The sequence below is a fragment of the Pelophylax lessonae genome, assembly GCF_965119305.1.
Source record: "Pelophylax lessonae genome assembly, chromosome: 1".
Classification (NCBI taxonomy): domain Eukaryota; kingdom Metazoa; phylum Chordata; class Amphibia; order Anura; family Ranidae; genus Pelophylax; species Pelophylax lessonae.
Genome location: NC_138768.1, coordinates 626,054,404 through 626,081,346, shown reverse-complemented (window position 1 = coordinate 626,081,346; position 26,943 = coordinate 626,054,404). Strand labels below are relative to the sequence as shown.

The 26,943-nt window shown below is 39.7% G+C and overlaps 1 protein-coding gene across 1 annotated transcript in view; it reads left to right on the top strand.

Moving 5' to 3' along the window:
* The first annotated feature begins 2,230 nt into the window (after positions 1–2,230).
* NDNF (neuron derived neurotrophic factor) overlaps positions 2,231–26,943 on the top strand; it is a 65,616-nt gene continuing 40,903 nt past the window's right edge. Inside the window, exon 1 of the mRNA XM_082244184.1 lies at positions 2,231–2,401. The gene's annotated coding sequence lies outside the window, so the exon portion shown is untranslated. The remainder of the gene's footprint in view (positions 2,402–26,943) is intronic.

Genomic DNA, 26,943 nt, shown 5'->3' with positions numbered 1-26,943 from the left:
TGGAGAGGGGATTATGGGGATTATGGTGTGGGGTTGTTTCTCAAGGGTTGGGCTTGGCCCCCTAGTTCCAGTGAAGGGAACTCTTAAGACGACAGCATACCAAGTCATTTTGGACAATTTCATGCTCCTAAATTTGTGGGTACAGTTGTGGGATGGCCCCTTCCTGTCCCAACATGACTGCGCACCAGTGAACAAACAAGGTCCATAAAGACATGGATGAGCGAATTTGGGGTGGGGGAACTTGACTGGCCTGCACAGAGTCCTGACCTCAACCCAATAGAACTCCTTTGGGGTGAATTAGAGCGCAGACTGAGGGCCAGGCCTTCTCGTCCAACATCAGTGCCTGACCTCACAAATGTGCTTCTGGATGAATGTTCAAACATTCCCATAGACACACTCCTAAACCTTGTGGACAGCCTTCCCAGAAGATTTAAATCTGTTATAGCTGCAAAGGGTGGGCCAACTCCATATTGAAGATGTAGATAGATAGATAGATAGATAGATAGATAGATAGATAGATAGATAGATAGATAGATAGATAGATAGATAGATAGAGATAGCTGTATATAGATAGATAGGTGAATGTATATAGATAGATTTATATAGATAGAAGTATATAGATAGATGTATATAGATAGAAGTATATAGATAGATGTATATAGATGGCTGTATATAGATAGAAGTATATAGATAGATGTATATAGATAGAAGTATATAGATAGATGTATATAGATAGATGTATGTAGATGGATGTATATAGATAGAGATTTTTGTATATAGATAGATGTATATAGATATAGATGGATGTATGCAGATAGATGGATATGGATGGATGTATATAGATAGACAGATGTATATAGATGGATGTATATAGATAGATGTATATAGATAGATGTGTATATATAGATAGATGTATAGAGAGATGTAAATAGATGGATGTATATAGATAGAGATGGTTGTATATAGATAGATGTATATAGATATAGATGGATGTATATAGATATATGGATGGATGTATATAGATAGATGGATGCATATAGATAGATGTATGTAGATGGATGGATGTATATAGATAGATGGATGTACAGTATAAGGTAGATGTATATAGATAGATGTATATAAATATAGATGGTAGTATATAGATAGATAGATGTATATAGATGGATATATATAAATATAGATGGATGGATGTATATAGATAGTTGGATGTACAGTATATAGATAGATGTATATAGATATATGGATGTATATAGATGGATGTATATAGATAGATGTATATAAATATAGATAGATGTATATAGATAGATAGATGTAATGGATGTATATAGATAGATGGATGTATATAGATGGATGTATATAGATAGATAGATGTAATGGATGTATATATGTATTGGATGTATATAGATAGATGGATGTATATAGATGGATGTATATAGATAGATAGATGTAATGGATGTATATAGATAGATGAATGTATATAGACAGATAGATTTAATAGATGTATATAGATAGATGGATGTATATAGATGGATGTATATAGATAGATGTAATGGATGTATATATGTAATGGATGTATATAGATAGATGAATGTAAATAGATAGATGTATATAGATAGATAGATAGATGAATGTATATAGATAGATGTATATAGATAGATAGGTGAACGTATATAGATGGATGTATATAGATGGATGTATATAGATGGATGTATATAGATGGATGTATATAGATGGATGGATGTTTATAGATGCATGTATATAGATAGATAGATGACTGTATATAGATGTATATTAGATGCTCCCAGCAGTAGCAGAGTTCTCCTCCGTCCAGCTCCCAGTACAGGCTGTGAGTAACCCTTTGTTGTACACAGCTCCTCTCCATGTATTGTCATCCCAGGCTCTGATGCTTGCCTGTGCCCCTGCCTTTGTTTTTATAGTGAAGGTGGGCGGGGTTTGGTACCATTCAGAAAGTCAGGGTGTAGAATGTGTGGCGGTGATTGGTGGAGCGCTGGGTCCGGTCTCCCGTTGATTGGTGGGTAAGTGTATGGGACTGTGTGGATAGGATAGGATGGGAGGGGAGGGAGGCTGTGACATCCCGCACACCAATGCTGTGTATTATCAGAGTGAGATGAGCTCGGGCAGTACAGAGCTGACACTCGGGGACACGGAAAGTTTTCTACACTCAGTACAGACACACATACACAGCTAGACGTTGTGTACGGGCGGATATAGGATAGAAGGCACAGCAGCATCCATCTGTGGTGTGTGTGACAGTCCTAGTGCTTGGCTTGTCACTTTCCTCCAACTTTCATCAGGACTGAAGGAAGGAAGCTGTGACTGTGATCTGATAGGTGACAAGTGACTGGCATCAGGGGGTCCAGCCTGCACAGGGAGCACAAAGGTAAGTCTAGGGATTGATTCTTCCCTATTCTCTATTTCTAATGCTGACCATACACTCTTCAATTCTTTGATCTGATCACAATCCAATAGATAAAGCTTTCTTTCCAATTGATTCAGATCACATTTGATTAAACCAGGGTGGAAAATGATGAATTGCTTTGCATCGATCGCCAGCACCGATATACTTTGTTTTTGCAGGCGATCGTATTTGGATCGATCAGCTGACATGATGGAACTTAGGTGTGATCAATAAATTATGATCATGTCTTAACTATCAAGCAAAATTCACTTCCCCGCTTATTAAACGAACAGGTTATCAATTGTAGATCGGTTATGCCTATCGGGAGAGATCCATCGGAATGGAAATTGATCATTTCTTGAGATGCGTATGGCCCCCATGAACCATTGTATGATACTAAAACAGGCTGAGCATGTTTGATCTTTGACAAGTTTCACCATTTAGCTTGCTCTGGGCACACATGGGGGATTTTTGCGCTACCAAAATTGCTAACGATTGCTACATATTCAGCAGGGATGGATGCGAATGTAAAGTGCTGCGTCAGCGCTACATAAATTGTATAAAGTTGGATCATGCGTAATCATTAGCGATTATTCCGTTTTCCTGCTATGTTCCATTGTGTAGCGATCAGTTGCGATTAATCGCAGGCGATTTAATGGCTCGATCGTCTTAAAAAAATGTCTATCCTTTTAGCATCAGACATCTAGGATTTAACAAGGAAAAGTGAGCACAGCTTCCCCCTCTCTGAACCAGGGCTGCCTTGCAAGTGAAGGAAGGACTGTCTGGCAATCAGTTGAACGAGTTAATTGGTCCCTCTCAGTTCCAAAAGCTTTGAAAAGTTCCTTGCAGAGCAGACCCAGGAAATTACAGCTTTGATATCGCTGCCAGCGCACAATCAGCGCCGCTTTATGACATGACTTGTAACTGGAGGAGGCATCTGACTTGTAGGGTAAACTTGGCAGGGACCATCCCTCGTTTGATATCATGGCATTGTTGTGGCCGCCCTTTCTGTGCCTTGTTTGTTTTAATAATTCGGCTTTACACTGAGCCTAAGCTCATACTAAGGAGATTTGTTTGTTAGGGATGAATCAGCAGGATGCTAAAGGTACGGTCTGATCAAATGGGATGGATTAGCAGACAAATAATCTCCTGGTACACACATGTCACTGAGCAGGGGAACATATGGCTGCCTTGTTTTCATAGCATATCCCTTACATAGAGAGATGACCTTATGTATTGGCGTGCTGGATTCCAGGGGCAGATCAATGCAGGGGGTCATTACTGCCCCATACAATGCATTGATTGGTAAAGTGATCAGGGGAATTACCAAGATGATACACTATGATGTCTATTTACTGGCAGGATACATATACCCCTCTAGGGAGTCTCTCTGCTAAAGCCAATCAAGGGAAAACTGAGATTTCTAATTCACAGGATAAGGGACTATTGCACCAACTTTGCCTAAAACAGAGAATTTAACCCCCTTCTTTTTTTTTGGCTGAAGCCAATCGGGGCAAACTAAGAATTCTAATTCAGAGCCTAAGGGACTATTGCACCAACTTTACTTAAACAGAGAATTTAACCCCCTTCCTTTTTGTGGCTAAAGCCAATCGGGGCAAACTAAGAATTCTAACTCACAGCCTAAGGGACTATTGCACCCTTAAAACAGAGAATTTAACCCCCTTCCTTTTTTTTTTTTTTGGCTGAAGCCAATCGGGGCTAACTAAGAATTCTAATTCAGAGCCTAAGGGATTATTGCACCAACTTTACTTAAAACAGAGAATTTAACCCCCTTCCTTTTTTTGGCAAAAGTTAATCAGGGACAAACTAAGAATTCTAACTCGCAGCCTAAGGGACTATTGCACCAACTTTACTTAAAACAGAGAATTGGCTGAAGCCAGTCTGGGCAAACTAAGAATTCTAATTCAGAGCCTAAGGGACTATTGCACCAACTTTACTTAAAACAGAGAATTTAACCCCCTTCCTCTTTTTGGCTAAAGCCAATCGGGGCAAACTAAGAATTCTAACTCGCAGCCTAAGGGACTATTGCACCAACTTTACTTAAAACAGAGAATTGGCTGAAGCCAATCTGGGCAAACTAAGAATTCTAATTCAGAGCCTAAGGGATTATTGCACCAACTTTCCTTAAAACAGAGAATTTAACCCCCTTTCTTTTTTTCTTTTTTTTTGGCTGATGCCAATTAGGGACCAATTAGGAATTCTAATTCACAGGCTAAGGGACTGTTGTACCAACTTTACTTAAAAGAGAGAGTTTAACCCCCTCCTTTCTTTTTGGATAAAGTCAATCAGGGGCAATCTAAGAATTCTAATTCACAGACTAAAGGACTATTGTACCAGGGTGGGCAATTTTTATATAACACCCTCCTTTTTTTTTTTTTTTTTTTGGGGGCTGAAGCGAATCGGGGGGCAAACTAAGAATTCTAATTCAGAGCCTAAGGGACTATTGCACCAACTTTACTTAAACAGAGAATTTAACCCCCCTCCTTTTTTGAGCTAAAGCCAATCAGGGACAAACTAAGAATTCTAATTCACAGGATAAGGGACTATTGCACCAACTTTACTTAAAAAAAGAGAATTTAACTCCCTTCCTTTCTTTTTTTTTTGGCTGAAGCCAATTAGAGACAAATTGAGAATTCTTATTCACAGGCTAAGGGACTATTGCACCAACTTTTACTTAAAACTGAGAATTTAACCCCTTCCTTTTTAGGGGGGGGGGGCTGAAGCCAATTAGAGACAAATTAAGAATTCTAATTCACAGGCTAAGGGACTATTGAACCAACTTTACTTAAAACAGAGAATTTAACCCCTTCCTTTTTGGCTAAAACCAATCAGGGACAAGCTAAGAATTTTTAATTCACAGGCTAAGGAACTGTTGCGCCAACTTTACTTAAAACAGATAATATACCCCCTTTCCTTTTTATGACTGAAGCCAATCAAGGACAGACTAACAATTCTAAATCACAGCCTAAGGGACTATTGTACCAGGGTGGGCAACTTTTATATAACCACCTTCCTTTTTTTTTTCTCCTTGATTTTTAGAATTGCTGTAAAATATAAGCTTGGTACATTTTTACCTGTTATAAAAGCTTCCCTGATATAATTAACAATGGCACATCTCCTATTTGTATGTCGAAGCAGATAAAGTTGACATCTGATAATAAAAGTAGTGTACAACGTATCTGTTGTTTGCAAAGTTTTCAGAAACTGTATAAGGGCGCAGTAATGTCATTAACTATATTAGGATTTGTTTTTATATCAGATATCAAGGTGGGGGGCAGAATTATGTCTGTTTTATATAGAGGTTGTTTGTTTTTTTTATGTGAATTATATATTTTTTATATTGTGAAAACTTTTGTTGGCTAACATTTTTTAGTATTTGGCATCTTAGTATTTTGCATGTTTGACCGTATAGCGATTATCAGCCAGTGGGAATGGGGTAAGACCGAGGACATTGGAAGGAAATAGAATACTTTGAGGTTGCTGTGCTTGCATTCAGCATACCACTCCTTCCATATGAATGTGGAAAGAACAAGTGCAGACATACATTAAAGCTCATTTTTATAAATTTTACTTTATTTTTCTACATTCTATTTTATTTCTTACTACTGTATCTTAATTGTATTACTTTCTATGGCTTGAGTTTATCTATTTTACACCAGTTAAAAGCACAGAGATATCACACTAATCTTCTTAAGGCTCCTTGCATATGGTACAGATGTATTTACACCAGATCTTGCTGGCAGCAAGTATGTTTCGAATGAGTGCTTGCGTATAGATGCATAAAGATCCGAACGTGTAAAAATTTTAGCTCCCAGAATTGAAAGGGGGTTTCATCTATAAACATGTAAAATATGACTGGTAACGCCGATTTTTTAATATTTAAATTTTTATTTTTTTTTTACTTACGTTCACATGGTTGTGTGTACAGACCAAAAAAATAAAGCTGTTGCATTTTAGGCACCAGCGTGCTATTTAAATTACAGTATGGGGTTGATTTACTAAAACTGGAGAGTGCAAAATCTGGTGCAGCTCTGCATAGAAACCAATCAGCTTCCAGGCTTAATGCTGAATTTAGAAGCTGATTGGCTACATGCACGGCTGCACCAAATTTTTCACTCTCCAATTTTAGTAAATCAACCCCTATGGGTTAAATATAAAGTATAAATAGGGATTTTTGGGACTTTAAAGGTGCATAAACACAAATCCAAGTGATGGAGAAAAACCCAATTATATAAAATCCAACCCTTTGGGTTAAATACAAAGTATAAATAGCGATCTTTTGGGACTTTAAAGGTGCATAAACAACAAACAAATCCAAGTGATGGAGAAAAACCCAATTATATAAAATCCAACCCTATGGGTTAAATACAAAGTATAAATAGGGATCTTTTGGGACTTTAAATGTGTATGAACAACAAACAAATCCAAGTGATGGAGAAAAACCCAATTATATAAAATCCAACCCTATGGGTTAAATACAAAGTATAAATAGGGATCTTTTGGGACTTTAAAGGTGCATAAACAACAAAAAAATCCAAGTGATGGAGAAAAACCCAATTATATAAAATCCATAAATTTATATTATATAAAATCCAACCCTATGGGTTAAAGCAAAAGAAAATGAAAAGATGCTTTTGTTTCAGTTCAAAAGGATGTTTTATTTTCATTTTTTGTTTATTTTCACAGTAAAAATGTTTTGTCTGCAAAAAAAATAAAAATAAATGTTTTACTATTTGAGTATAATATTTTTTTAATCAGATCATCATAGTTGCAAGCAAATGATATCCCTGTTCCGTTCCAGCTGACATGATCACAAAATGATGTTACAGATAATAAATATCCATTGTAGCGGTAGAGAAAATAGGTCATAGTGTGAGGATGTTGCTTGGAAATCCCATAGCAGTGCCATGCTGTGCCTAATCACCACCACTGTGGGTCACTCTAGGGAAACATTTCAAACATCTGCTTGTTGGTATAATCTGGCACACTGAAGTTTTGGAGTTTGTCGAGGGTGAGCAAAGGCTAGGAAGTTGAGCAGATCCAGCAATGCTTTCTAACCATGATTCCATTAATAGACTAATAAGGGCTCAGTGCAAGACAAATCTATTTGCTGGAAAGTAAATAAAATCTGCACTAACAGGCAGGTTATATAAAGAAGCACTGTACTTGTAGAAACCGCATTTCAACTTTCAACGTACATATTATCTGTTTTATGTGTAGCCTAGAAGACTAGCCAGAAAAATGTGGTTTCATTGAAACTGCTTGTATATACCAAGTGGGATAATCACAGCTGTTATTTAACTCCTTGGCTTGAAATTGAAAGTAGAAAGAGTAAAAAAGGCACTAAAAGCACCAGAACAAAGTAATCGCATAGTTCATCAAACACTTCTACAAAACACGGGGCGAGCACGCCACTGATTAGAAGTCCTAGCTTTAATTTCAAATCAGCTTTTTCTAGTTTAACAGAAATTCTTGTTTAATCAATCACATTGGTTGAAGCAAAATCTGGGAAACGTGTGATATACTAAAGGAGATATTTTTTACTTCACCCAGTTAAAGCAGTATTAAATCCATAAGCAAACATTTATTATATTACAGCTTACCTATTATTAAATGTGATGGCTGAATTTGTAAGTTTTTTTACTTTTATATTTTCATCTGGTGTTCTGGTCTCTTATGCCTCGTACACACGATCGGCCGATTTTCGGCTTGTTAGTATGATGCTTTCGACAACCGACTCCGACTTTTCGGCCGAAAAAAATCTGGTGTGCAGGCTATAAAATTTTTGTTGGCCGTCAACACAACGGCCAAATTTCCGTCAGTCAGTACAGATTTCGGCAGACAAAAATCTGATGAGCAAGACTGGGCATGCTCAGAGAAGAAAAAAACACACGGAAAGTAAACCAGCACATGACATCACTTCTGAAGTCGATTTTTGTTGGCCGAGAAAATTTGTGTGCAGTCTAGGCACATTCCAACCAACAAAACACCACTCTGGACAAAAGTCGGACGATCGGTCGGCCGATAATCGTTGCGTGCATAGGCGTGCGCACAGGGTGTGCCAGGTGTGCCTGGGCACACCCTAATCACCCCTTGTGGTGCAGATTCCCCCTGTTTAGACTCCTGATATTTCACCAAAGCTCCCTAACAAAAAAAAAAAATTGTAAAAAGAATAAAAAATAACAATAAAACTACAGACACTGATCTCTACCCTACTGACACCATCAGTATATACACATGGATATGTGTTTGGGCTTTGAGGTGCACACCCTAATGCAATAGGCTGCGCACACCTATGGTTGCGTGTGTACGAGGCATAAGTCTGTTTTTCAAAAGAATAAGGTCTCATGCAGATATCAGTTACAAGGATGAGACAAGCCATTTACCACTGATAGTGGTGCTTAGAATGATCAGCTGTTAGTTACATAGTTAGTGAGGTCGAAAAAAGACATCAGTCCATCCAGTTCAACCTATGATGTGTGTGTGTGTTTGCTGCTAACCGTACATTGTATACCCCTGTATGTTGTGGCCTTTAAGGTGCCCGTCTAATAGTTTTTTGAAACTATCGATGCTCCCTGCTGATACCACTGCTTGTGGAAGAGAATTCCACATCCTTACTGCTCTGACAGTAAAGAACCCCCTACATATTTTAAGGTTAAACCTTTTTTACTCTATTTTTATTGAGTGGCCACGTGTCTTATTGTATTCCCTTTCTCTGAAAAGTTTGTTCCTTGTGCTATGGTCACCAGTATTTGTACATTGATATCATATCCCTTCTCAAGCGTCTCTTCTCCAGAGAGAACAAGTTCAATACTTGTAGTCTTTCCTCATAGCTCAGATCCTCCATTCCCCTAATTATTATTATTAATTATTATTAAGCTTTTATTTATTTATATAAAACCTTTACCCCCCCCCCCCCCCCCAAAATAAAAGGGTTTGTTGTAACTGCTTATTAAAGCAGAAGTGAAATCCCATGTATGATTTTTACATATAGGTAAGCCTATAATAAGGCTTGAATATAGGTACTGTAAATATCTCCTAAACATGCACCGTTTAGGAGACATTTACTTTAGGTGCAGCCGGCTCTGAAGGAACGGCCACCCGTGCTGTTCCTTCAGAGCAATGCCGTAAACAGTGACTCCTGCACACAAGTCAAAGCCGGCGAACCCGGAAAGAAGACCTGGTGAAGATGGCAGCACCTTCAGAGGTGACAGCACGCCGCTGTGCTCATTCATCCAGAGTGTAGGTACTCCAATGTTACTGGTCAGACCACAATGTAAAAACAATGGGAAAAAAAAAGCCAAAAAAACCCCAAAAACCAGGCATTTCTCACATATAATGACTGGTAAGCTGCAATATATTTCATTTTTGGTTAAACTTAAAACGACTTCAACTTCTGCTTGCTTTAAAGCAATATTAACCCAAAAACAACAATGTAAAATATTTCAGCTCACTGATCCTTAGATATGATGGCTGCATTATTTGCCTTTTTTTTTCCCTTTATTTTATTCTGGTGATCTGATTAGTAACACACTTCTTGTAATACGGTGTCTCCACTCCACTGCAGGACCTTTGGACAGCAGCATTGTCAATTGAGGGAGAGGGCCATACATTATACAATTTTCTTACAACTTTCTGTACTATTTCTTTAGATTTTCCTTCAACTATGTATTACAAACGCCTGCCTAATTGGATACAATTGAAAGTGTTGTTTCGTTTTGACCTCATATTATATGGTTTTTGGTAAATCTAACAGAAAATTGTACAAGAAAATTGAACATGTATGACCAGCCTTAGATGCACCAGCAGATTTACAAGTTGAGGCCAAACTCCAGCTAATACTTTTTAAGCAGTTACAGAAACATCCATTTTTCCTTTCAGGGTAAAGTTTATACATCAATAAATAAAAGCTGATTATTGGAAGTTCCCCTGTCAATGGTAAATGGTTTGTCTTACTCTTCAACTGCCATTTTTGCTGGACAGCTTGTTCTGTTGAAAGCAAACTTACTGGCAGGATCAACAGATAAAAATAAAGGTTAAAAGCCTGAAAAGGGAACTAATGCAGCCACCCCCTCTAGGAATTGGTAAGCTGCCATATACATCATTTTTGTTTTGGGGTTTAATACTTCTTTAAATCACATTAAAGTATGAGGAATTATCAGAAAAACACTCACATTTCCAAAACAAGATACATGATATAAATTGAAGATAAACTGCTTTATGCACCATAAAACTTAAGAATCAAGTATAGGTCAATACTTTTTTTTTTTTTAATGTTTGAATAGAGCAGAGAAGGATTAGAACCTCTGTCAGGGTAGGGTTGCTATCTGTGTCCATGCTTAGGAGATTTACCCTCTCTTTTTATACTAAGTAGGAGAAAAAAAAAATTCATTTTGAGTTGTCACTGAAAGGGAAATTAAAATTTTTCAATGGTGACACTTGTTAGTGGTGACAACTGTCAAAGAGAGGATTTTCCTTAACTCAGAGAGATTTGTACTTAAATGAAAATCTTCCCAATGGGTCAAAAAACTGTCACCCCCCCCCCCAAAAAAAAAGGTTCTTTATTACATAAGGCAGTATATGTTTGATATACTAAGAATAACAAACTTTACAGCTTAGCTAAAATATGTTCAATTTAAAGACTCAAAATAAATGTCATGCATATAGAAAATTCACCTACAATGAATGTCAGATTCACTGCTTTGTTAATATTTATCCCCAAGTCATTTTATATCATATAATAATATTTTCCTAATGTTTTAAAACCTATTTTGTGGAAGAAATCGGTGCAACATTTTTATTTAAGGCTTGGGAACGAGCCTGCATGAGTGCCCCTACAACAAGCGGCTTGCCATGGGGGCACTCGGTGTGGGGGGGGAGCCAAGATTGCCAGCAGGGGACCCTAAGAGGATAATAAGGAGTTGCTTTGTGCAAAAACGATTTCACAGACCAGGTAAGTATAACATGTTTGTTAATTCAAAAGAAAAAAAAAATAGCTTTACAGTTATTTTAACCACTTCAGCTCCGGAAGGGGGTAACCTTAATGACCAGGCCATTTTTTGCGATTCGGCACTGCGTTATTTTAACTAGCAATTGCATGGTCATGCGAGGCTGTACCCAATTGATGTCCTTTTTTCCCACAAATAGAGCTTTCTTTTGGTGGTATTTTATCACCTCTGCGGTTTTTAGATTTTGCGCTATAAACAAAAAAAGAGCAACAATATTGAAAAAAACGCCATATTTTTTACTTTCTGCTATAAAGCATTCCCAATAAAAAAATGTAAAAAATCAAACAGTTTTATCAGTTTAGGCCAATTTTGTACTCTGCTACATATATTAATCCCAAAAAGTATGTATGAATTGGTTTGCGCAAAAGTTATAGCGTTTACAAACCACAGGATAGATTTTTGGACGTTTTTTTTTTGTTTGTTTATATTAGCAATGGAGGCGATCAGTGATTTTTAGCGGGACTGCGACATTGCGGCGGACAGATCGGACCCCTAACTGACATTTTTGACACTTTTTGGGGACCAGTGGCACTACTGTATAAATGACACTGGCAGGGAAGGGGTTAATTCTGGGGGTGATCAAGGGGTTAAATGTAAGCCTAAATGTGCTTACTAACTGTGGGGGGGGGGATGACAGGCGAGCCGCCTGCTTTGTTTAGATTGCGGGAGGCCGGGAGCGATCGAGCCCACTCCTCCCGCGGTCTGGCTCCCGCTATGTCTAATCACAGCAAGAGCACGGCTCCGGTGGTGCTTGCGTGCCGCCGAGACCGCGTGCACATAATCATGTAGATCTACGTGATTATGCGCAGCTGAGCCGCCCTGCCACAGTAAATCTGCATGGGGCGGTCGGCAATTGGTTAATGAAATAACAATAAAAATACAAAACCAGTTTAGAATGCTAACACATGTTGTCAAATAATCTGAAAAGTTTTGATTCAATTACATAATTTTAATAAATTTAGAGTGATGTAAAGAGAGCACTGATGCATCTGAGCTTACCATGCCCAATACAAGTCAATGGGGTGGATTTACTAAAGGCAAATAGACTGTGCACTTTGCAAGTGCAGTTGCACTCATTTTTCCCACAGCATAGTAAATGTGGTAAAGCTCCACTTTGTAAAGATGACCAGATTTAACACATTTACTAAGCTCCAGGGAAAATGAGTGCACATTTTCCCTGGGACATCTATTTGCCCTTAGTAAATCAACCCCAGTGTTGCTGTAAAATCAACCTGAAGCAATTTAAAAAATAACGCAACGACACTCTTCAGCAACTCAACAGCCATTACTATGGGGTTGATTGACTAAAGGCAAATAGCCTGTTTATTTTGCAAGGGAAATTGCACTTTGCAAAGCAATTTTCCCCCAGAGCTTTCTTGCACATGATTGGGTATTCTTTGCAAAGTGAAATTTCACTACATTCACTTAGCTCTCAGGAATATTCTCTTGCAAAGTGCAACTTCCTTTAAAAAGTGAGCAACCTATTTCCTTTAGTAACTCAAGCGTAGCATTTTAAAGCATATTGCATTTGACTTGTCACTGAGGCTGACACCCATGTACATGAGCTCTTGCACCTTAAGGCTCCATTCACACCAATGCGTTTTTTAATGCTTTTTGCAGTACATTTTTTAACATGGGTTCCTAAATAATACGTTCACATCAATGTGTTTTTAAGCCTCTGCATTTTTGTAAAGGGTCAGGGACTTTTTAAAACGCAAAACGGTGCTTTTTTGCTTTTTTGGTTCAATAGACTTCAAAGGAAAAGCTGCAGAAAAGCATGTAGTGCATTTTTACCGCGATTTGCATTTTGCATTTTTAAATTTGCCCAACAACAAATTTTCCCCCAAAAAAGCATAAAAAGTGCAAATTGCGGCAAAATTGCGGGAAAATAGCAGTAAAAAAAAAGTGGAAAACACAGCAAAAAAGCACTACAGAGACACTCAAAAGCAAGATGCATAGGTGTGAATCTAGCCTAGGTTCTTAAGAAAAGCTGTTAAAAAAGGAGCTACTTACCTGTCACATTCATAAGACTGATGTGACACCTTTTCTTGAATCTACATATCGGTAATTATTTAGCAGCCTATGTATTCAGTACATTAAACCAGTGACATCTATCATGCAAAGGAAAAGCAGCAGCTCATGATTAAAAGGTTAGTCCTTATTGTGTTGGCTTACATGTCATTGTTTGCTAGGTGCATTTTTGGAATAGCGTTCATTAGACGGACGTAGGGCGTGATGTCACTAACAGCTAGAAATAGATGTCGGTGTGCATTTTGCCTGTCTCACATCAGTTCCTTTTCAAAACACTCAGAAAGCGAAGGCATGCAAAAGTGCTTCCTTTAAGCTCAGCCTGAGGCTTGTTTGTCCTGGGGACATTGCGAGGAATGAAAAAAAAAAAAAGGATGACATGCCCTTTACAAATCACTGTGTGGACAGTAGCATTTCATTGCTATTACTTAATCTGTTTGTATTACTTGCATACCAGTTCAGTCAGACATATTCTATGAACGCTTAATGCAAAGTAATAGCAAATTCCACCACAGCTTTTGCTTTGCCCCAGAAGCAGAGGTTATATTTATAGGCCTATATGAAAACATGGTGCAAGTAACAACGGTATTTAGTCTACTCCAGAGGAACCCTTGAAAATTTTTGTCAAGTCTTGGGGAACCCTTGCTAAAAACCAATAGATCAGGGATCAGTGGGAAAGTGACAATGGTATTTAGTCTATAGCAGCCTGTCTTTACGTTTTTAATCCAGAGGAACCCTTGAAAATTGTTGTCAAATCTTGGGGAACCCTTGCTAAAAACCAATAGATCAGGGATCAGTGGGAAAGTTTACAACGGTATTTAGTCCATAGCAGCCTGTCTTGACATTTTTACTCCAGAGGAACCCTTGAACATTTTCGTCAAGTCTTGGGGAACCCTTGCTAAAAACCAATAGATCAGGGATCAGTGGGAAAGTGAAAACTGTATTTAGTCTATAGCAGCCTGTCTTGACGTTTTTACTCCAGAGGAACCCTTGAAATTTTTTGTCAAGTCTTGGGGAACCCTTGCTAAAAACCAATAGATCAGGGATCAGTGGGAAAGTGACAATGGCATTTAGTCTATAGCAGCCTGTCTTGACGTTTTTACTCCAGAGGAACCCTTGAAAATTTTTGTCAAGTCTTGGGGAACCCTTGCTAAAAACCAATAGATCAGGGGTCAGTGGGAAAGTGACAATGGTATTTAGTCTATAGCAGCCTGTCTTGACGTTTTTACTCCAGAGGAACCCTTGAAAATTTTTGTCAAGTCTCGGGCAACCATGGCTAATAACCAGTACATCAGGGGTCAGTGGGAAAAATGCCCCTTACATTTGTGCCAGATGGGAGAACGCTCCCCATACCCTTGTATAGTGGTAGTTAGAATGCTCCCCTTTCAGACAGCTAAACTGCTAACTGGTGTCATGCAGTTGACTTTGCCAAGCGGTGCTGGCCCCTGAATGATGCATACCAGTTCATTCAGACATATTCTATGAACGCTTAATGCAAAGTAATAGCAAATTCCACCACAACTTTTGCTTTGCCCCAGAAGCAGAGGTTGTATTTATAGGCCTATATGAAAACATTGTGCCTACAACGGTATGTAGTCTATATCAACCTGTCTTAACATTTTTACTCCAGAGGAACCCTTGAAAATGTTTGTCAAGCCTTGGGGAACCCTTGCTAAAAAACCAATAGATCAGGGGTCAGTGGGAAAAATGCCCCTTACATTTGTGCCAGATGGGAGAACGCTCCCCATACCCTTATATAGTGGTAGTTAGAATGCACCCCTTTCAGACAGCTAAAATGATTACTGGTGTCATGCAGTTGACTTTGCCAAGTGGTACTGGCCCCAGAATGATGTAGGTACTATAAAGTAGGAGATCAGTCAACCATTGCTGAAGGAACCCCTAGCATCCTCTGGGGGAACCCTGGTTGAGAGTGGCTGGTCTGTAGCAATAACAAATCAGCTGTTCTATATATATATATATATATATATATATATATATATACACTGTATATATATATATATATATATATATACACTGTATATATATATATATAATTTATTGGCGTGGGTTAGCACACATTATTGGTCTTGCACAATTTCATTAAATGGGTTTTCCGCTTCCAGTAAGAAAGTGGGAAACCCACTATTGTTTTACCATATGATAGAGGTCATCCCCTAGGCTCGATTTACACCTTTGCATGTTGCTTTTGAGTGTTTCTGTAGTGCTTTTTGCTGTACTTTCCACGTTTTTTTTAACTGTGATTTTCGTGCAATTTGTGTTTTGTATTTTCTGTGCTTTTTTTTTGTGGAAATTTTTCACATTGCAGCACCATTATGTCTCCTTACAATGAATTGTCAATTTTTTTTTTCTCTCACTAACACTAATTAAGCATCTATTTAATCAGACTTCCTCCTTCAGTGGCTGCGGCGCCATACTACATCTGCACTGGCTCCTGGGGGATGTGTGTCATCAATCCCAGCAGGCAATGGGCATCGCCAGCTTGTAGCATCGCCTTATTTTCAAACCAGAAATGATGGATGGCGGCGTTCGGCCCCATCTTTACTTCCTGGTTCCTGGAGGGGAAGAAGAGGTCTCCATAGTAAAGTGGTGGCAACTTCCTCCAACGCCGCCCTCACTATGGAAACCCAATCCACATGCTATTGTGCCGATCGCAACGGACCGCGCATGCGTGAGATTGCCAGGTGCATGCTGGGTAGGGACACATCGGCTTCAGATGGCCACACTGGAGATGGCCGCAGTGTGGAAGAACTACTCAAAGAGGTCAGTTTATAGACTAATGGTATGGGATTATGGCCATACTGCTGCTTTTAAACAACTAAAACGCAGCAGAGTAGAGTGCCATTTAAATTAAAGCCTGGTACAAGTTAAGTTTTTTTCTTTCAACCCAGCGGCTGAACTAAAAAAAACTGAGGAGGTCACTGTACTATTTATGTGATGTTAATACAGTGATCTCCCCTCTGTGCTCCCCTCCCCTCTTGTATTCTGACAGGGGGACTGTACAGGAGGTCGCTGTACTAATTATACAATGTTAGTACAGCAATCTCCCCACTTACTATTGTATTTTAGAATGGGACTCCCCCCCCCCCCCCCCGTGCGTCCCAGAATACACCGGTCAGGACTCACAGCCATTGGCCGCAAGCACTGATCGGTTTCCGATCAGCTGCTGGTTTTCCAGCATGCTCATTCAACAGAAGCCAGTTATGAGATCGACTTCTGTCGGACAAGCAGCTGTACACATGGGCTTTCTAAAAGTTGGCCGGTTTCTATTGTAATGGCTGATTTCCGTTGATATTCGGCCCCTGTTTACGGGGTTTAAGGGAAAATATTTAAAGGCTGGCAGGGGAAGAGCTGGTCATGTGACCTGCCAAAGCCCTCCAATCACTAAGTTCTCTCTGCAGCATTTAGTAGAGAGAGGTTTGTAGGACAGGCTCGGTACCATAGCCTACCATTTATGAATAAGGCATAACATGCAAGCCATGCTGTTGTGTCCAGTGGAAAGCAGTACCTGCTCTCTGTTATATATTGGCCCATAAATATACTGTTAAATACTGCTAGCATATTGCACTAAATATATCTTAATAGCATCTTATCATAGTTTCCTACACAGCAGATATTAATGAAGGGGCTATTTATAAAGCCTAAAATATAAATTTACCTACAGCTAACAGTCTTTCAAAACACCATCCCAAGTCAATAGGCATTGCTCTAGAACAGGGTTTCTCAACCAGGGTCCCTCCTGAGATTGCTAGGGGTTCCTTGAGCAATGGACAATTTCTGCCTCTCCGATAAGTTCCCAATGACACCATTGTTCCTTTTAGCTATCTGTAAGGGGGTAATTCTTCCCATTGATGACAAGAGTAAGGAGCATTCTTCCCACTGACTGTCACACTAATGTGTCATGAGTTGTAGATTTTTACATTTTAGCAGGGGTTCCCCAAAATGAGAAATGTATTTCAAGGGTTCCTCTGTGTTGAAAAGGTTGAGAAAGGCTGGTCTAGAATAAGGTAACATTAATAGTTAGTAGAGAAAGTAACTGTGCCATCTCACTTTCCTTTAAATGAGTGTGTCACATAGTCATGAAGTACAATGAAGTACATAAATACTAAGGCAGAGTATAAAAAGCAGTCACATAATAACTGTTTTAACTCTTATTTGTGTGTAGACTGCTTTTCTTCCACTTACAACTCAATTAAAAGAAAAAAAAAAAAAACAGTAGCTTGAAGTAAGTTACAAGCCAATTATAAGTAACTCAGAAGCAACCCATACACAAACTCTTGAAGTGACATTGTCATGGGAGACTTTGCCTTCGAAAAATGCTTCTTACAAGGATGTGTCTATATTGGCTGTGTCTAAATTATATTGTGAGTCATAGACCTGGAACAAGCATGCTAGAAATAAGTGGCACAAAAAAAAACTATATATATATATATATAGATATATATATATATATATATATATATATCATATATATATATATATATATATATATATATATATATATGTGTGTGTATATATATATATATATATATATATATATATATATATTGGGATTGCTTTACTAAAACTGGAGAGTGCAAAATCCTTTTGAAGCTCTGCATAGAAACCAATCAACTTCCCGGTCTTTTTGAGCTGAAGTTAGAAGCTGATTGGCTACCATGCTTAGCTGCACCATATTTCGCACTTTCCAGTTTTGGTAAATCAACCCCTATCTGTGTATTATACACCTATTATATTGTATGGCTATACATACACTTTAAGTCTGTTCCTGAGCATACATTCTCTTTCCTCAAAGCAGCATCATCAGGGGTGTTATATTTCATTATTTGTATGATTTTTAGTAAAATTTCGAGCTATATCGTTTTTAATGATTATTGTAAATTATGTTCGCATTATATGTGCCCCCTCAGCTCCTGGGAGAGTTGCACTTCCAGCCATACCCTGCAATTCATACCAGCATACCAGTAGATCTGAGCTGCATTGTAAGTTGGCTAGGTTTGATGTTTCCCTCTTCCTTTTCAACATTACATATTTTTGATATACGACTTTTATACTACATTATACATATATATGTTTTACAGATATACATTATTATTTGCCCCTGATGAAGTGGAACAGTGTCCACAGAAACGCGTCGGGCCTACTCTGATGCAATTCAGCAACATGCATTGACAAATCTACCATATTACTGTTTGCGCATATGTGCGATTTTTCATTTACGCATTCCAGCTCATATCTACAATGTTTTTCATCTAACAACTTCTTTTGATTTCTGTAACATGCAATGTTCTTATTACTGTAATAAATATGGTTTATTATTTAATTGGTAAGTTTATGTGTCTCATTTAAAGTCTCAACTTTCCCCCATATGTATATTTGAATTAGGGATGGAGGGGCTTGGTTTTATATCAGGCGCCTCATTTAAAGTCCCGAAAACCCCCTTATATTGTAAATTATGTAGGCTTCAAATTTTATAAACCCACTGACCACTGGCCACCTGCCCACACAGAACCACTCTCACCAGTCTATGCGATGTTATCGCCCACACTTACCAGACAGATAGTCCACACACAAGACTTCCTCATCTTTTCTTAACATTTGCTTCTGCCCAGATAAGAGTCCCTCAAAGACCCACCATGGCTGGTCCATGCATAAACGTATCAGCACCACAAAAGACAAGACAGCAATTCTACAGCAACTAATTGGGGTACCTGTCTTTTGCCAAAATCCTATAGCAAAGGTGTCACTTTATCAGAGCTGGACTTCTCAGATATTTGTTTACTGACTTTCATGTAGAATTTATCTAGAAGGTGACAACGCCATTCGAGGATTAAAGATGGAGTTGGGTTGACAATAGATTACCCAAGAGGTACAGTGTATGAAGATTGAATATAAGAATATGTGATTTATTCTGCCAGTGCCAGCTTTCATGCAAAGCTCAAAGATTATTTTGGTAGAAATAACTATAGATTTCCCTTTAAGAATTGTTTTAGCATGTGGAATGTGGCTTTAGATCCAGTGAACCATGAATTTAATGCATCTGGCAACATACTCAGGAATAGAAGATTGGACAGAGTCTTCTTTATCTTCTGCCAGCTTTCACCATGCTTCATATAGGATGATACATGCATGATGCCATTACTTCAATTACTTAAGTATGGGACTGCCTGTTCGTTTATAGGTACAAATCTCTTGAGGGATATATATTGCAGGATGTTTGGAGAAACCCTATATACTATTACCATTGAGATCTCTTCTCAGATAGATGTACAGATTTCATTGCTCACATACAACGGGCTTAGAAACAGTGGCCATATGTATCGGTTCCTTGATGATAAAGAACTGTTCCCTTAACCACTTCAGCCCCGGAAGGTTTTACCCACTTAATGACCAGGCCATTGTTTGCAATTCGGCACTGTGTTGCTTTAACTGACAATTGCGCGGTCGTGCGACGCTGTACTTAAATACAATTGATGTCCTTTCTTTTACCCAAATAGAGTTTTCTTTTGGTAATATTTGATCACCTCTGCGGTTTTTCGTTTTTGCCCTATAAATAAAAAAGAGCGTAAATTTTGGGAAAAAAACACCAATATTTTCTACTTTCTGCTATAAAACATTCCCAACAAAAAAATTTAAAAAATCAATTTTTTTTAATCAGTTTAGGCCAATTTGTATTCTGCTACATATTTTTGGTAAAAAGAAAATCCCAAAAAGCGTATAATTGGTTTGCGCAAAAGTTATAGCGTTTGCAAACTACGGAATAGATTTATGGACTTTTTAAATTTTTTTTTATTAGTAATGGCGGTGATCAGCGATTTTTTTTGGGACTGCGACATTGCGGTGGACAGATGTGACACTAAGTGACACTTTTTGGGGACCAGTGACATTTATATTGTAATCAGTGCTAAATATTATGCACTGTTACTGTATAAATGACACTGGCAGGGAAGGGGTTAACATTGGGGGTGATCAAAGGGTTAAATGTGGTCCCTATTTGTGCTTACTAACTGTGGGGGGATGGATTTAACAGAGGCAGAGAGAGATCTGCTGAATCACACCTTCTTTCCCTGCCTCTCTGACAGGAGAGCCCTCTTGCATTGTTTACATTCCAGACGGCTGTCCTGTCAGTTTTGCTGAAGATCGTGGGAGGCCGGCGGCGATCAAGCCCCCTCCTCCCGCAGTCTGCCTCCCGCTGTGTCTAATGACAGTGGGATCGCGGCTCCGGCGGCGTGCGCCTGCCATCTAAACTGCGTGCACATAATCACGTAGATCTACGTGATTATGTGCAGCCGTGCCACCCTGCCGCAGTAAATCTGCAGGGGAAGGGGGGGGGTCAGCAAGTGGTTAAAGTAGATCTGACATGAAATGTGAAAATACGTTATGCTGTGTTAAAGGGAACATTTAAATATGTGTAAGCAGTACCCTGAAAATGTACCTTTTGCCTGGAATACCTTTTAAAAAGTAGCAAAGCACGTCCTGTTCCTACAACCTCACAGCTGTGTGAGACCAAAGGCTCTGTGCCCCTGCCTGCAAGTCTCACGAAAACTGGAATGAGATTTGCTGATAACACTACTGTAACACTACTGTGCTGCATATTGTTCTCCTTGCTGGGCAGAAAGCTGCAGTGCATGGATCCTCCTAGTTCTGCTTCATTCATTCTTTGGATCTGTTCTTCCTCTTGTTCTCCTGCTGCTCCTTAAAGTGTTACTAAACCCACAACAGTAAAATCAGTCTGTATATGCAGTAAAGCATGCTTGTTATACTTACTGTGGAACCTAAGTGGTTAATCCTCCGCATTGTGTAAAAAGGCTGTTTGATCCTGTCTTCCCTGATCCTCCCCTTCTTTTACCGTCCCCAGTCCATCTGCTAATAGTAGAGAGCCTTGGAGGCACTCTGCACATGCTCAGTTTGGTGTGTATTGCTAGAGAGTTTTTTTTTTTTTTTTCTTGGGAGGGTGCATGTGATCAGCACAGGGCTAATCAGACTTGTCCAGACAGAAAGTCAGGGGTCATGCAGCCTCATAGGACAGTCAGAGGAGAATGAAAGCTCAGCAGGACACTGATAGGAGTCACAAAACTGCTGATGAGAAAAGGTATTTAGCAGTTTATATTTACTAAAATAATTGCATTTCTATGTTCTGTGTACTGTGGGAGACCAGATATAGTGACTGCAGGCTCCTGGGTTTAGTAACATTTTAATATCTCTCCACCAGTCATAAGGGGCCGACTCTGAGGCCCCATGCACACAGGGCATCAGAAAAAACGAGCTGCAAAGCTATTTCTGACGCCAGGAAAAAGCGGTGTGAAAAATGTGCCTTTAGCAGCATTTCGCATTGGCGTCAATGCGTGTTTAGGCGCGTCAGCGTTTAGCAGCGTTTTTAAATAAACACAAACCTCTTCTATTTGTGACCAATCACATTTTTCATGTTCACATTTTTAAAAACACCTGACACTGCTAAAAGCCGATGTACAGCGTTAAGCCGCGTTTAGGCGCGTTTAGCAGCGTCGGGCTGTTTTTACAGCTTAACGATGCTGCTCCTGAACGCACTGGCCCTGGGTTTTTTTTGCAGCTTAAAAACACCTATGCCACTTTGAGCTCCTAAAAGACTGTGTGTGTGTGCATGAGGCCGTAGAATAACATGGAGGGGCCTTTTTAAGCTGCAAAAAAAAACATCTGACGCTCCTAACAGCAGCTGCAAAACACCCTGTGTGCATGGGGCCTAATATTGACATGAGGAAGCAAAGCCCTGCTTATCCACCAAGATTGCCATTCTCACACAGTACAGAACAGAGCATGGTAAGTCAGTAATGGGGAAAAGATAGTCTGCAAAGAAACTACAGGCATTAATGATGACTAGTCCTTTGCCTTTTTATTTTTTGGAAACGGCCTCCACAGTTCAGAACCTCTTTGATGTACACCTGCCATGAAAGAAATATACCTTTTTTAACTAAAAATACCCCTATAATACTAATCCATCGCCCTTTACAGAACCGCTATTCTCATATGTACAAGGTGTACAGTATTGGATTTTAGTCAAAATCTTACTTTTAAAATCGCTGTCTGAGCGTGGCCATCTTGGATGTGGGCATCTGAAGCCGCAGTGTAATCTGCTGTGTCCTTCCTGATTCCAGGGAGTGTTCTGGGAGTTCTTCCTGATTCCAGCCTCCTGGGAGTGATGACAAACAGCTCCCAGGATGCAATGCAAAGGTGGAAGTGATGTTGGTAGTCGTCGCCACAGAGGGGAGAGAAAGAGGAAGTACAATGCCCTGAAAATAAAGTAAGGGACCCCCGAAAAAAAATTGAAAATGCCCAATTGTTGATTAGCACCAGTGCTGAATCTTGGCCTAGGCCGACAAGGCCCAGGCCTAGGGCGGCGCTTTGCAGGGGGGCATAAAAAAAGCTGCACCCTGCACGAAACAAAAACAGCCTCCTCCTTGCTCCCATGCGAAAAGGGTACCCGTCGGCTTGCTATACACTTTTAGTATAGTGCTAGTCTCATGGGGCGAATTGGGCCAGAGGGCAGGGTCCAGGAGGCAAATCAGTCTGGCACCCACATAAAGCGGTCACACTGTTACCTGCCGGCATGATAATACAGGCAGGTGAGGATATTTGGACAGGCCGCAGGCCGCCAACCACACTTAATACAACTGGTCCGACGGCCCCCGATGCTTATAAGTGTGGCACTGCAGCCTAATGCTCCACCTACCCTCCTCCACCCCAGGTATGGCAGGCATCATGTCAATAATATATTTTCTATTTCTTTAAACATCTTTGTTCTTGAGCGAGCATATTGAATTGCATTATATACAATTAAGACATTTAATTGTATATGATGGCAATAATATTTTGGACCTGCTTACCTCATATGTGCTATTGCATTATGTCACTGGGTTAGTAAGATTACTCCTATTTTATAAGATATTTGGACTTGTGTTTGGTGCCACTAATTATTTCACTTATTTGTATAATGACTATGGATGTCCTAGTCATTTTACAAATAAGTGAAATATTCCTATAATTACAATCAGTGGCAGCAAACACAAGTCCAAATATCTTAGGCTGCACTAATGGGCACTGATAGGCTGCACTGGTGGCCACTGATGGGGCTAAAACTGATATGCTGCACTGATGAGGTTGCACTGATGGGCAGTAATGAGGCAGCACAGATAAGGCTGCACTGATGAGGCTGAAATTATGGGAACTGATGAGGCTACGCTGATGGGCACTGATACACTGTGGTTGTGGTTTACAGATGACAGAATGGGTCATAAACAGGAAGGGGTGTGGCCTTTACAGGAAGGGGTGGGTCATATTTAAATTAGGGGGTGCACAAGTTTAGTCAGGCCTAGGGCAGCACAAAACCTAAATACACCACTGGCGAGCACTCCAGGAATCACTAAAGTTGCATAATAAGCCGGAACTCCACTTTAAAATGGAACATGTATATACATGAGGAAGTCTGGCTTTATTTGCTACATCCTTGTTCCAGGTCCATGACTTATGGAAGCCAGACACAGCCAGACAACTGGCATTCTCAGAAAGAGACCAGCAGTGGCAGCCCCTGTATTTCTCTCCCAACACATTTATTTCATTTTGATATATATATTTTTTCGTACACAAAGTGGAGACATATAGTCTGCTGAAAACCACAGGTGAGTCACTTGTGAAATCTTTATTTCATAAAGTGCAAATCATTAGAATCAGCATTTGATGAAATGCAGAAAGCCAGGTTTATGTGTTGAGCGTGAAACAATATCCTTTTAATACCAGAAGGCTGCTCGTTTCAAAATGTTCAAATCTGTTCATGAGGTTCAAATGAAAACACCTATGGAAATAATAATAGCGCATAAAGTCACACTGCCCAAGGCAAAGAACGCTTTTCACAACTCGGAATCTAAGAGAGCAGAGAACGGATAAGTCAGGCCCTGACATGCTCTGCACACTAAAATATACCGCCGCTTAAACAAAACCCAAACCTGGAAAGATTTTTTTCTTTCTAAAAACTCTAGACGTGTTCATAGAAGAAAAAAAAAAAATAATAATAAAAAACGTTGGTTGTGAAAATCTTCCTAGTTCAGTCAGTGCTGTTACATTAAAGGACCTTTTCTGTAGGTTTCAGATACTCATCTATAATTGTGTGGATTAGGAGAAGATGCTGGTATTGTGTTCTACAACTGCTCTGAACTAATAATTGAGCTGGGTACACCCAAAACAAGATATTCATAAGAATACACCATGCAGGGAGCAGCACTTTGAAGAACTGAAAAGTTTATTCATGTATAATATTTAAAGTGTATTTCCATGTTTGCAGACAAATTGGGATAACACCTACTTTATAATTATTACGTGTTCCTTTTCCAAAGCGTAACTTAAAAAAAGATAAAAATTGCTGATTACATGAAAAATAAAAATACATATTACATTTAAAAAAAAAATAATGTTAATCTATCCCCTAATTGCAAATCGGAATAATTTCAAGCTGCCTATAGAGCCTTATGTATGAATGTAGAAAGGAAAAATATTTGTAAAAATATTTTTTTTAGTTATACTATGTGAATGTGAACAAATAACGAACATATAGAGGGGGATTTACTAAAACTAGAGTGTGCAAAATCTGGTGCAGCACTGCATAGAAACCAATCAGCTTACAGGTTTTATTGTCAAACCTTAACCACATGCCAACCGCCCGCCGCATATTTACTTCGGCGGGCTGGCTCAGCTGCACGAAACAACATCGGTCGCGAGCGTTGCGCTGGGGGGCGAGCGTGCGCTGCCGCGGGCAGCGCGCTCCCGCCCCCACTAGGCAGTGGGGATGCCGATCTACGTGGCCAGCGGCCGCGATTGCCACCGGGCACCTGCGATCGCTCCCCGCTGAGAGAGAAGGATGGTCAGCTGTTGTAAACACTTTGCTGAAGGAACCCCTAGCAACCTCTAGAGGAACCCTGGTTGAGAGTGGCTGGTCTGTAGATCAATCAGTTGTTATATATATGATTGATTGGCATGAGTTAGCACACATCATTGGTCTTGCACAATTTTATTACCACTTGCCGACCGCCCACTGTAGATATACTGCGGCAGGCTGGCTCAGCTGCGCGAAGCGCCGTACCTGTATGACGATTTGCGAGAGCGCTCCTGGGGGCGAGCTCGTGCCGCCAAAGGCCCATGCCCGCCCCCACTAGGCAGCAGGGATGCCTATCCATGGGGCTGGTGGCAGAAATTGCCACTGGGCACACACGATCGCTCCCCGCTGAGCGAGAACGACAGTCTGCTGTCGTAAACACAGCCGACCGCTCTTCTCTCTGAAATGAACACAGAGCGCCTGTGATCCTTCTATATAGGAACACAGGTCTCTGTGATCATTTCACAAGTCCCTCCCCCATACAGATAGAATCACTCCCCTAGGCTCACACTTAACCCTTTGATCACCACTGTGTTAACCCCTTCCCTGCCAATGTCATTATTAAAGTAACAGTGCATATTTTTAGCACTGATTACTGTAGTAATGTCACTGCTCCCCCCAAAAGTGTCAAAAATGTCAGTTAGGGGTCCGATCTGTCCGCCGCAATGTCGCAGTTCTGCTAAAAATCGCAGATCACCGCCATTACTAGTAAAAAAAAAAAATAAGTAAAAATGACATAAATCTTTCCCGTAGTTAGTAGACGCGATAACTTTTTGCACAAACCAATCAAAATACGCTTATTGCGATTTTTTTTACCAAAAATATGTAGCAGAAAACAAATTGGCCTAAAAGGATGAAAATTTATGATTTCTAAATTTTTTTTTGGGGGGGGGGGATGTTATATAGCAGAATGTGAAAAATATTGTTTTTTTTCAGAATTGTCGCTTTTTGTTTTTTGTTTATAGCGCAAAAAAATAAAAATTGCACAGGTGATCAAATACCACCAAAAGAAAGCTCTTTTTGTGGGAAAAAAGGACATCAATTTTATTTCGGTATAACATCCCACAACCGTGCAATTTTCCGTGAAACTAACACAGTGTCGAATCGCAAAAAATGGCCTGGTCATTAAGGGGGCAAATCCTTCCGGCCCAGAACTGGTTAATTGAACAAGCTGAAGTTAGAAGTTGATTGGCTACCAGGCATAGCTACACCAGATTCTGAGGGCTCCAGTTTTAGTAAATCTCCCCTATAATGTGGGTTTTTCAAATTCTCTATGAGATGGTAAAAGCAATTTTTCCTACCCGATTCTCCACTACCCCAGCAGATAGTGCTCTCCCATGCTGCTGCGGTGGACTGTCCCTCAGCACTCTTATGTCCAGCACAGGGCTATGAACCCTGATGTCATGACCTTAGACCGTCTGAGCATAGGAAAGAAGAGGGACTGGTGGGGACCGGTCTAGCAGCAAGGATAAGCCTGCAGAGGCAGAGGATAGGTAAGTAAATCTACTTTTTAATGTCCCCTAGACAGAAAGGAGTAGGTACCTTTGTAG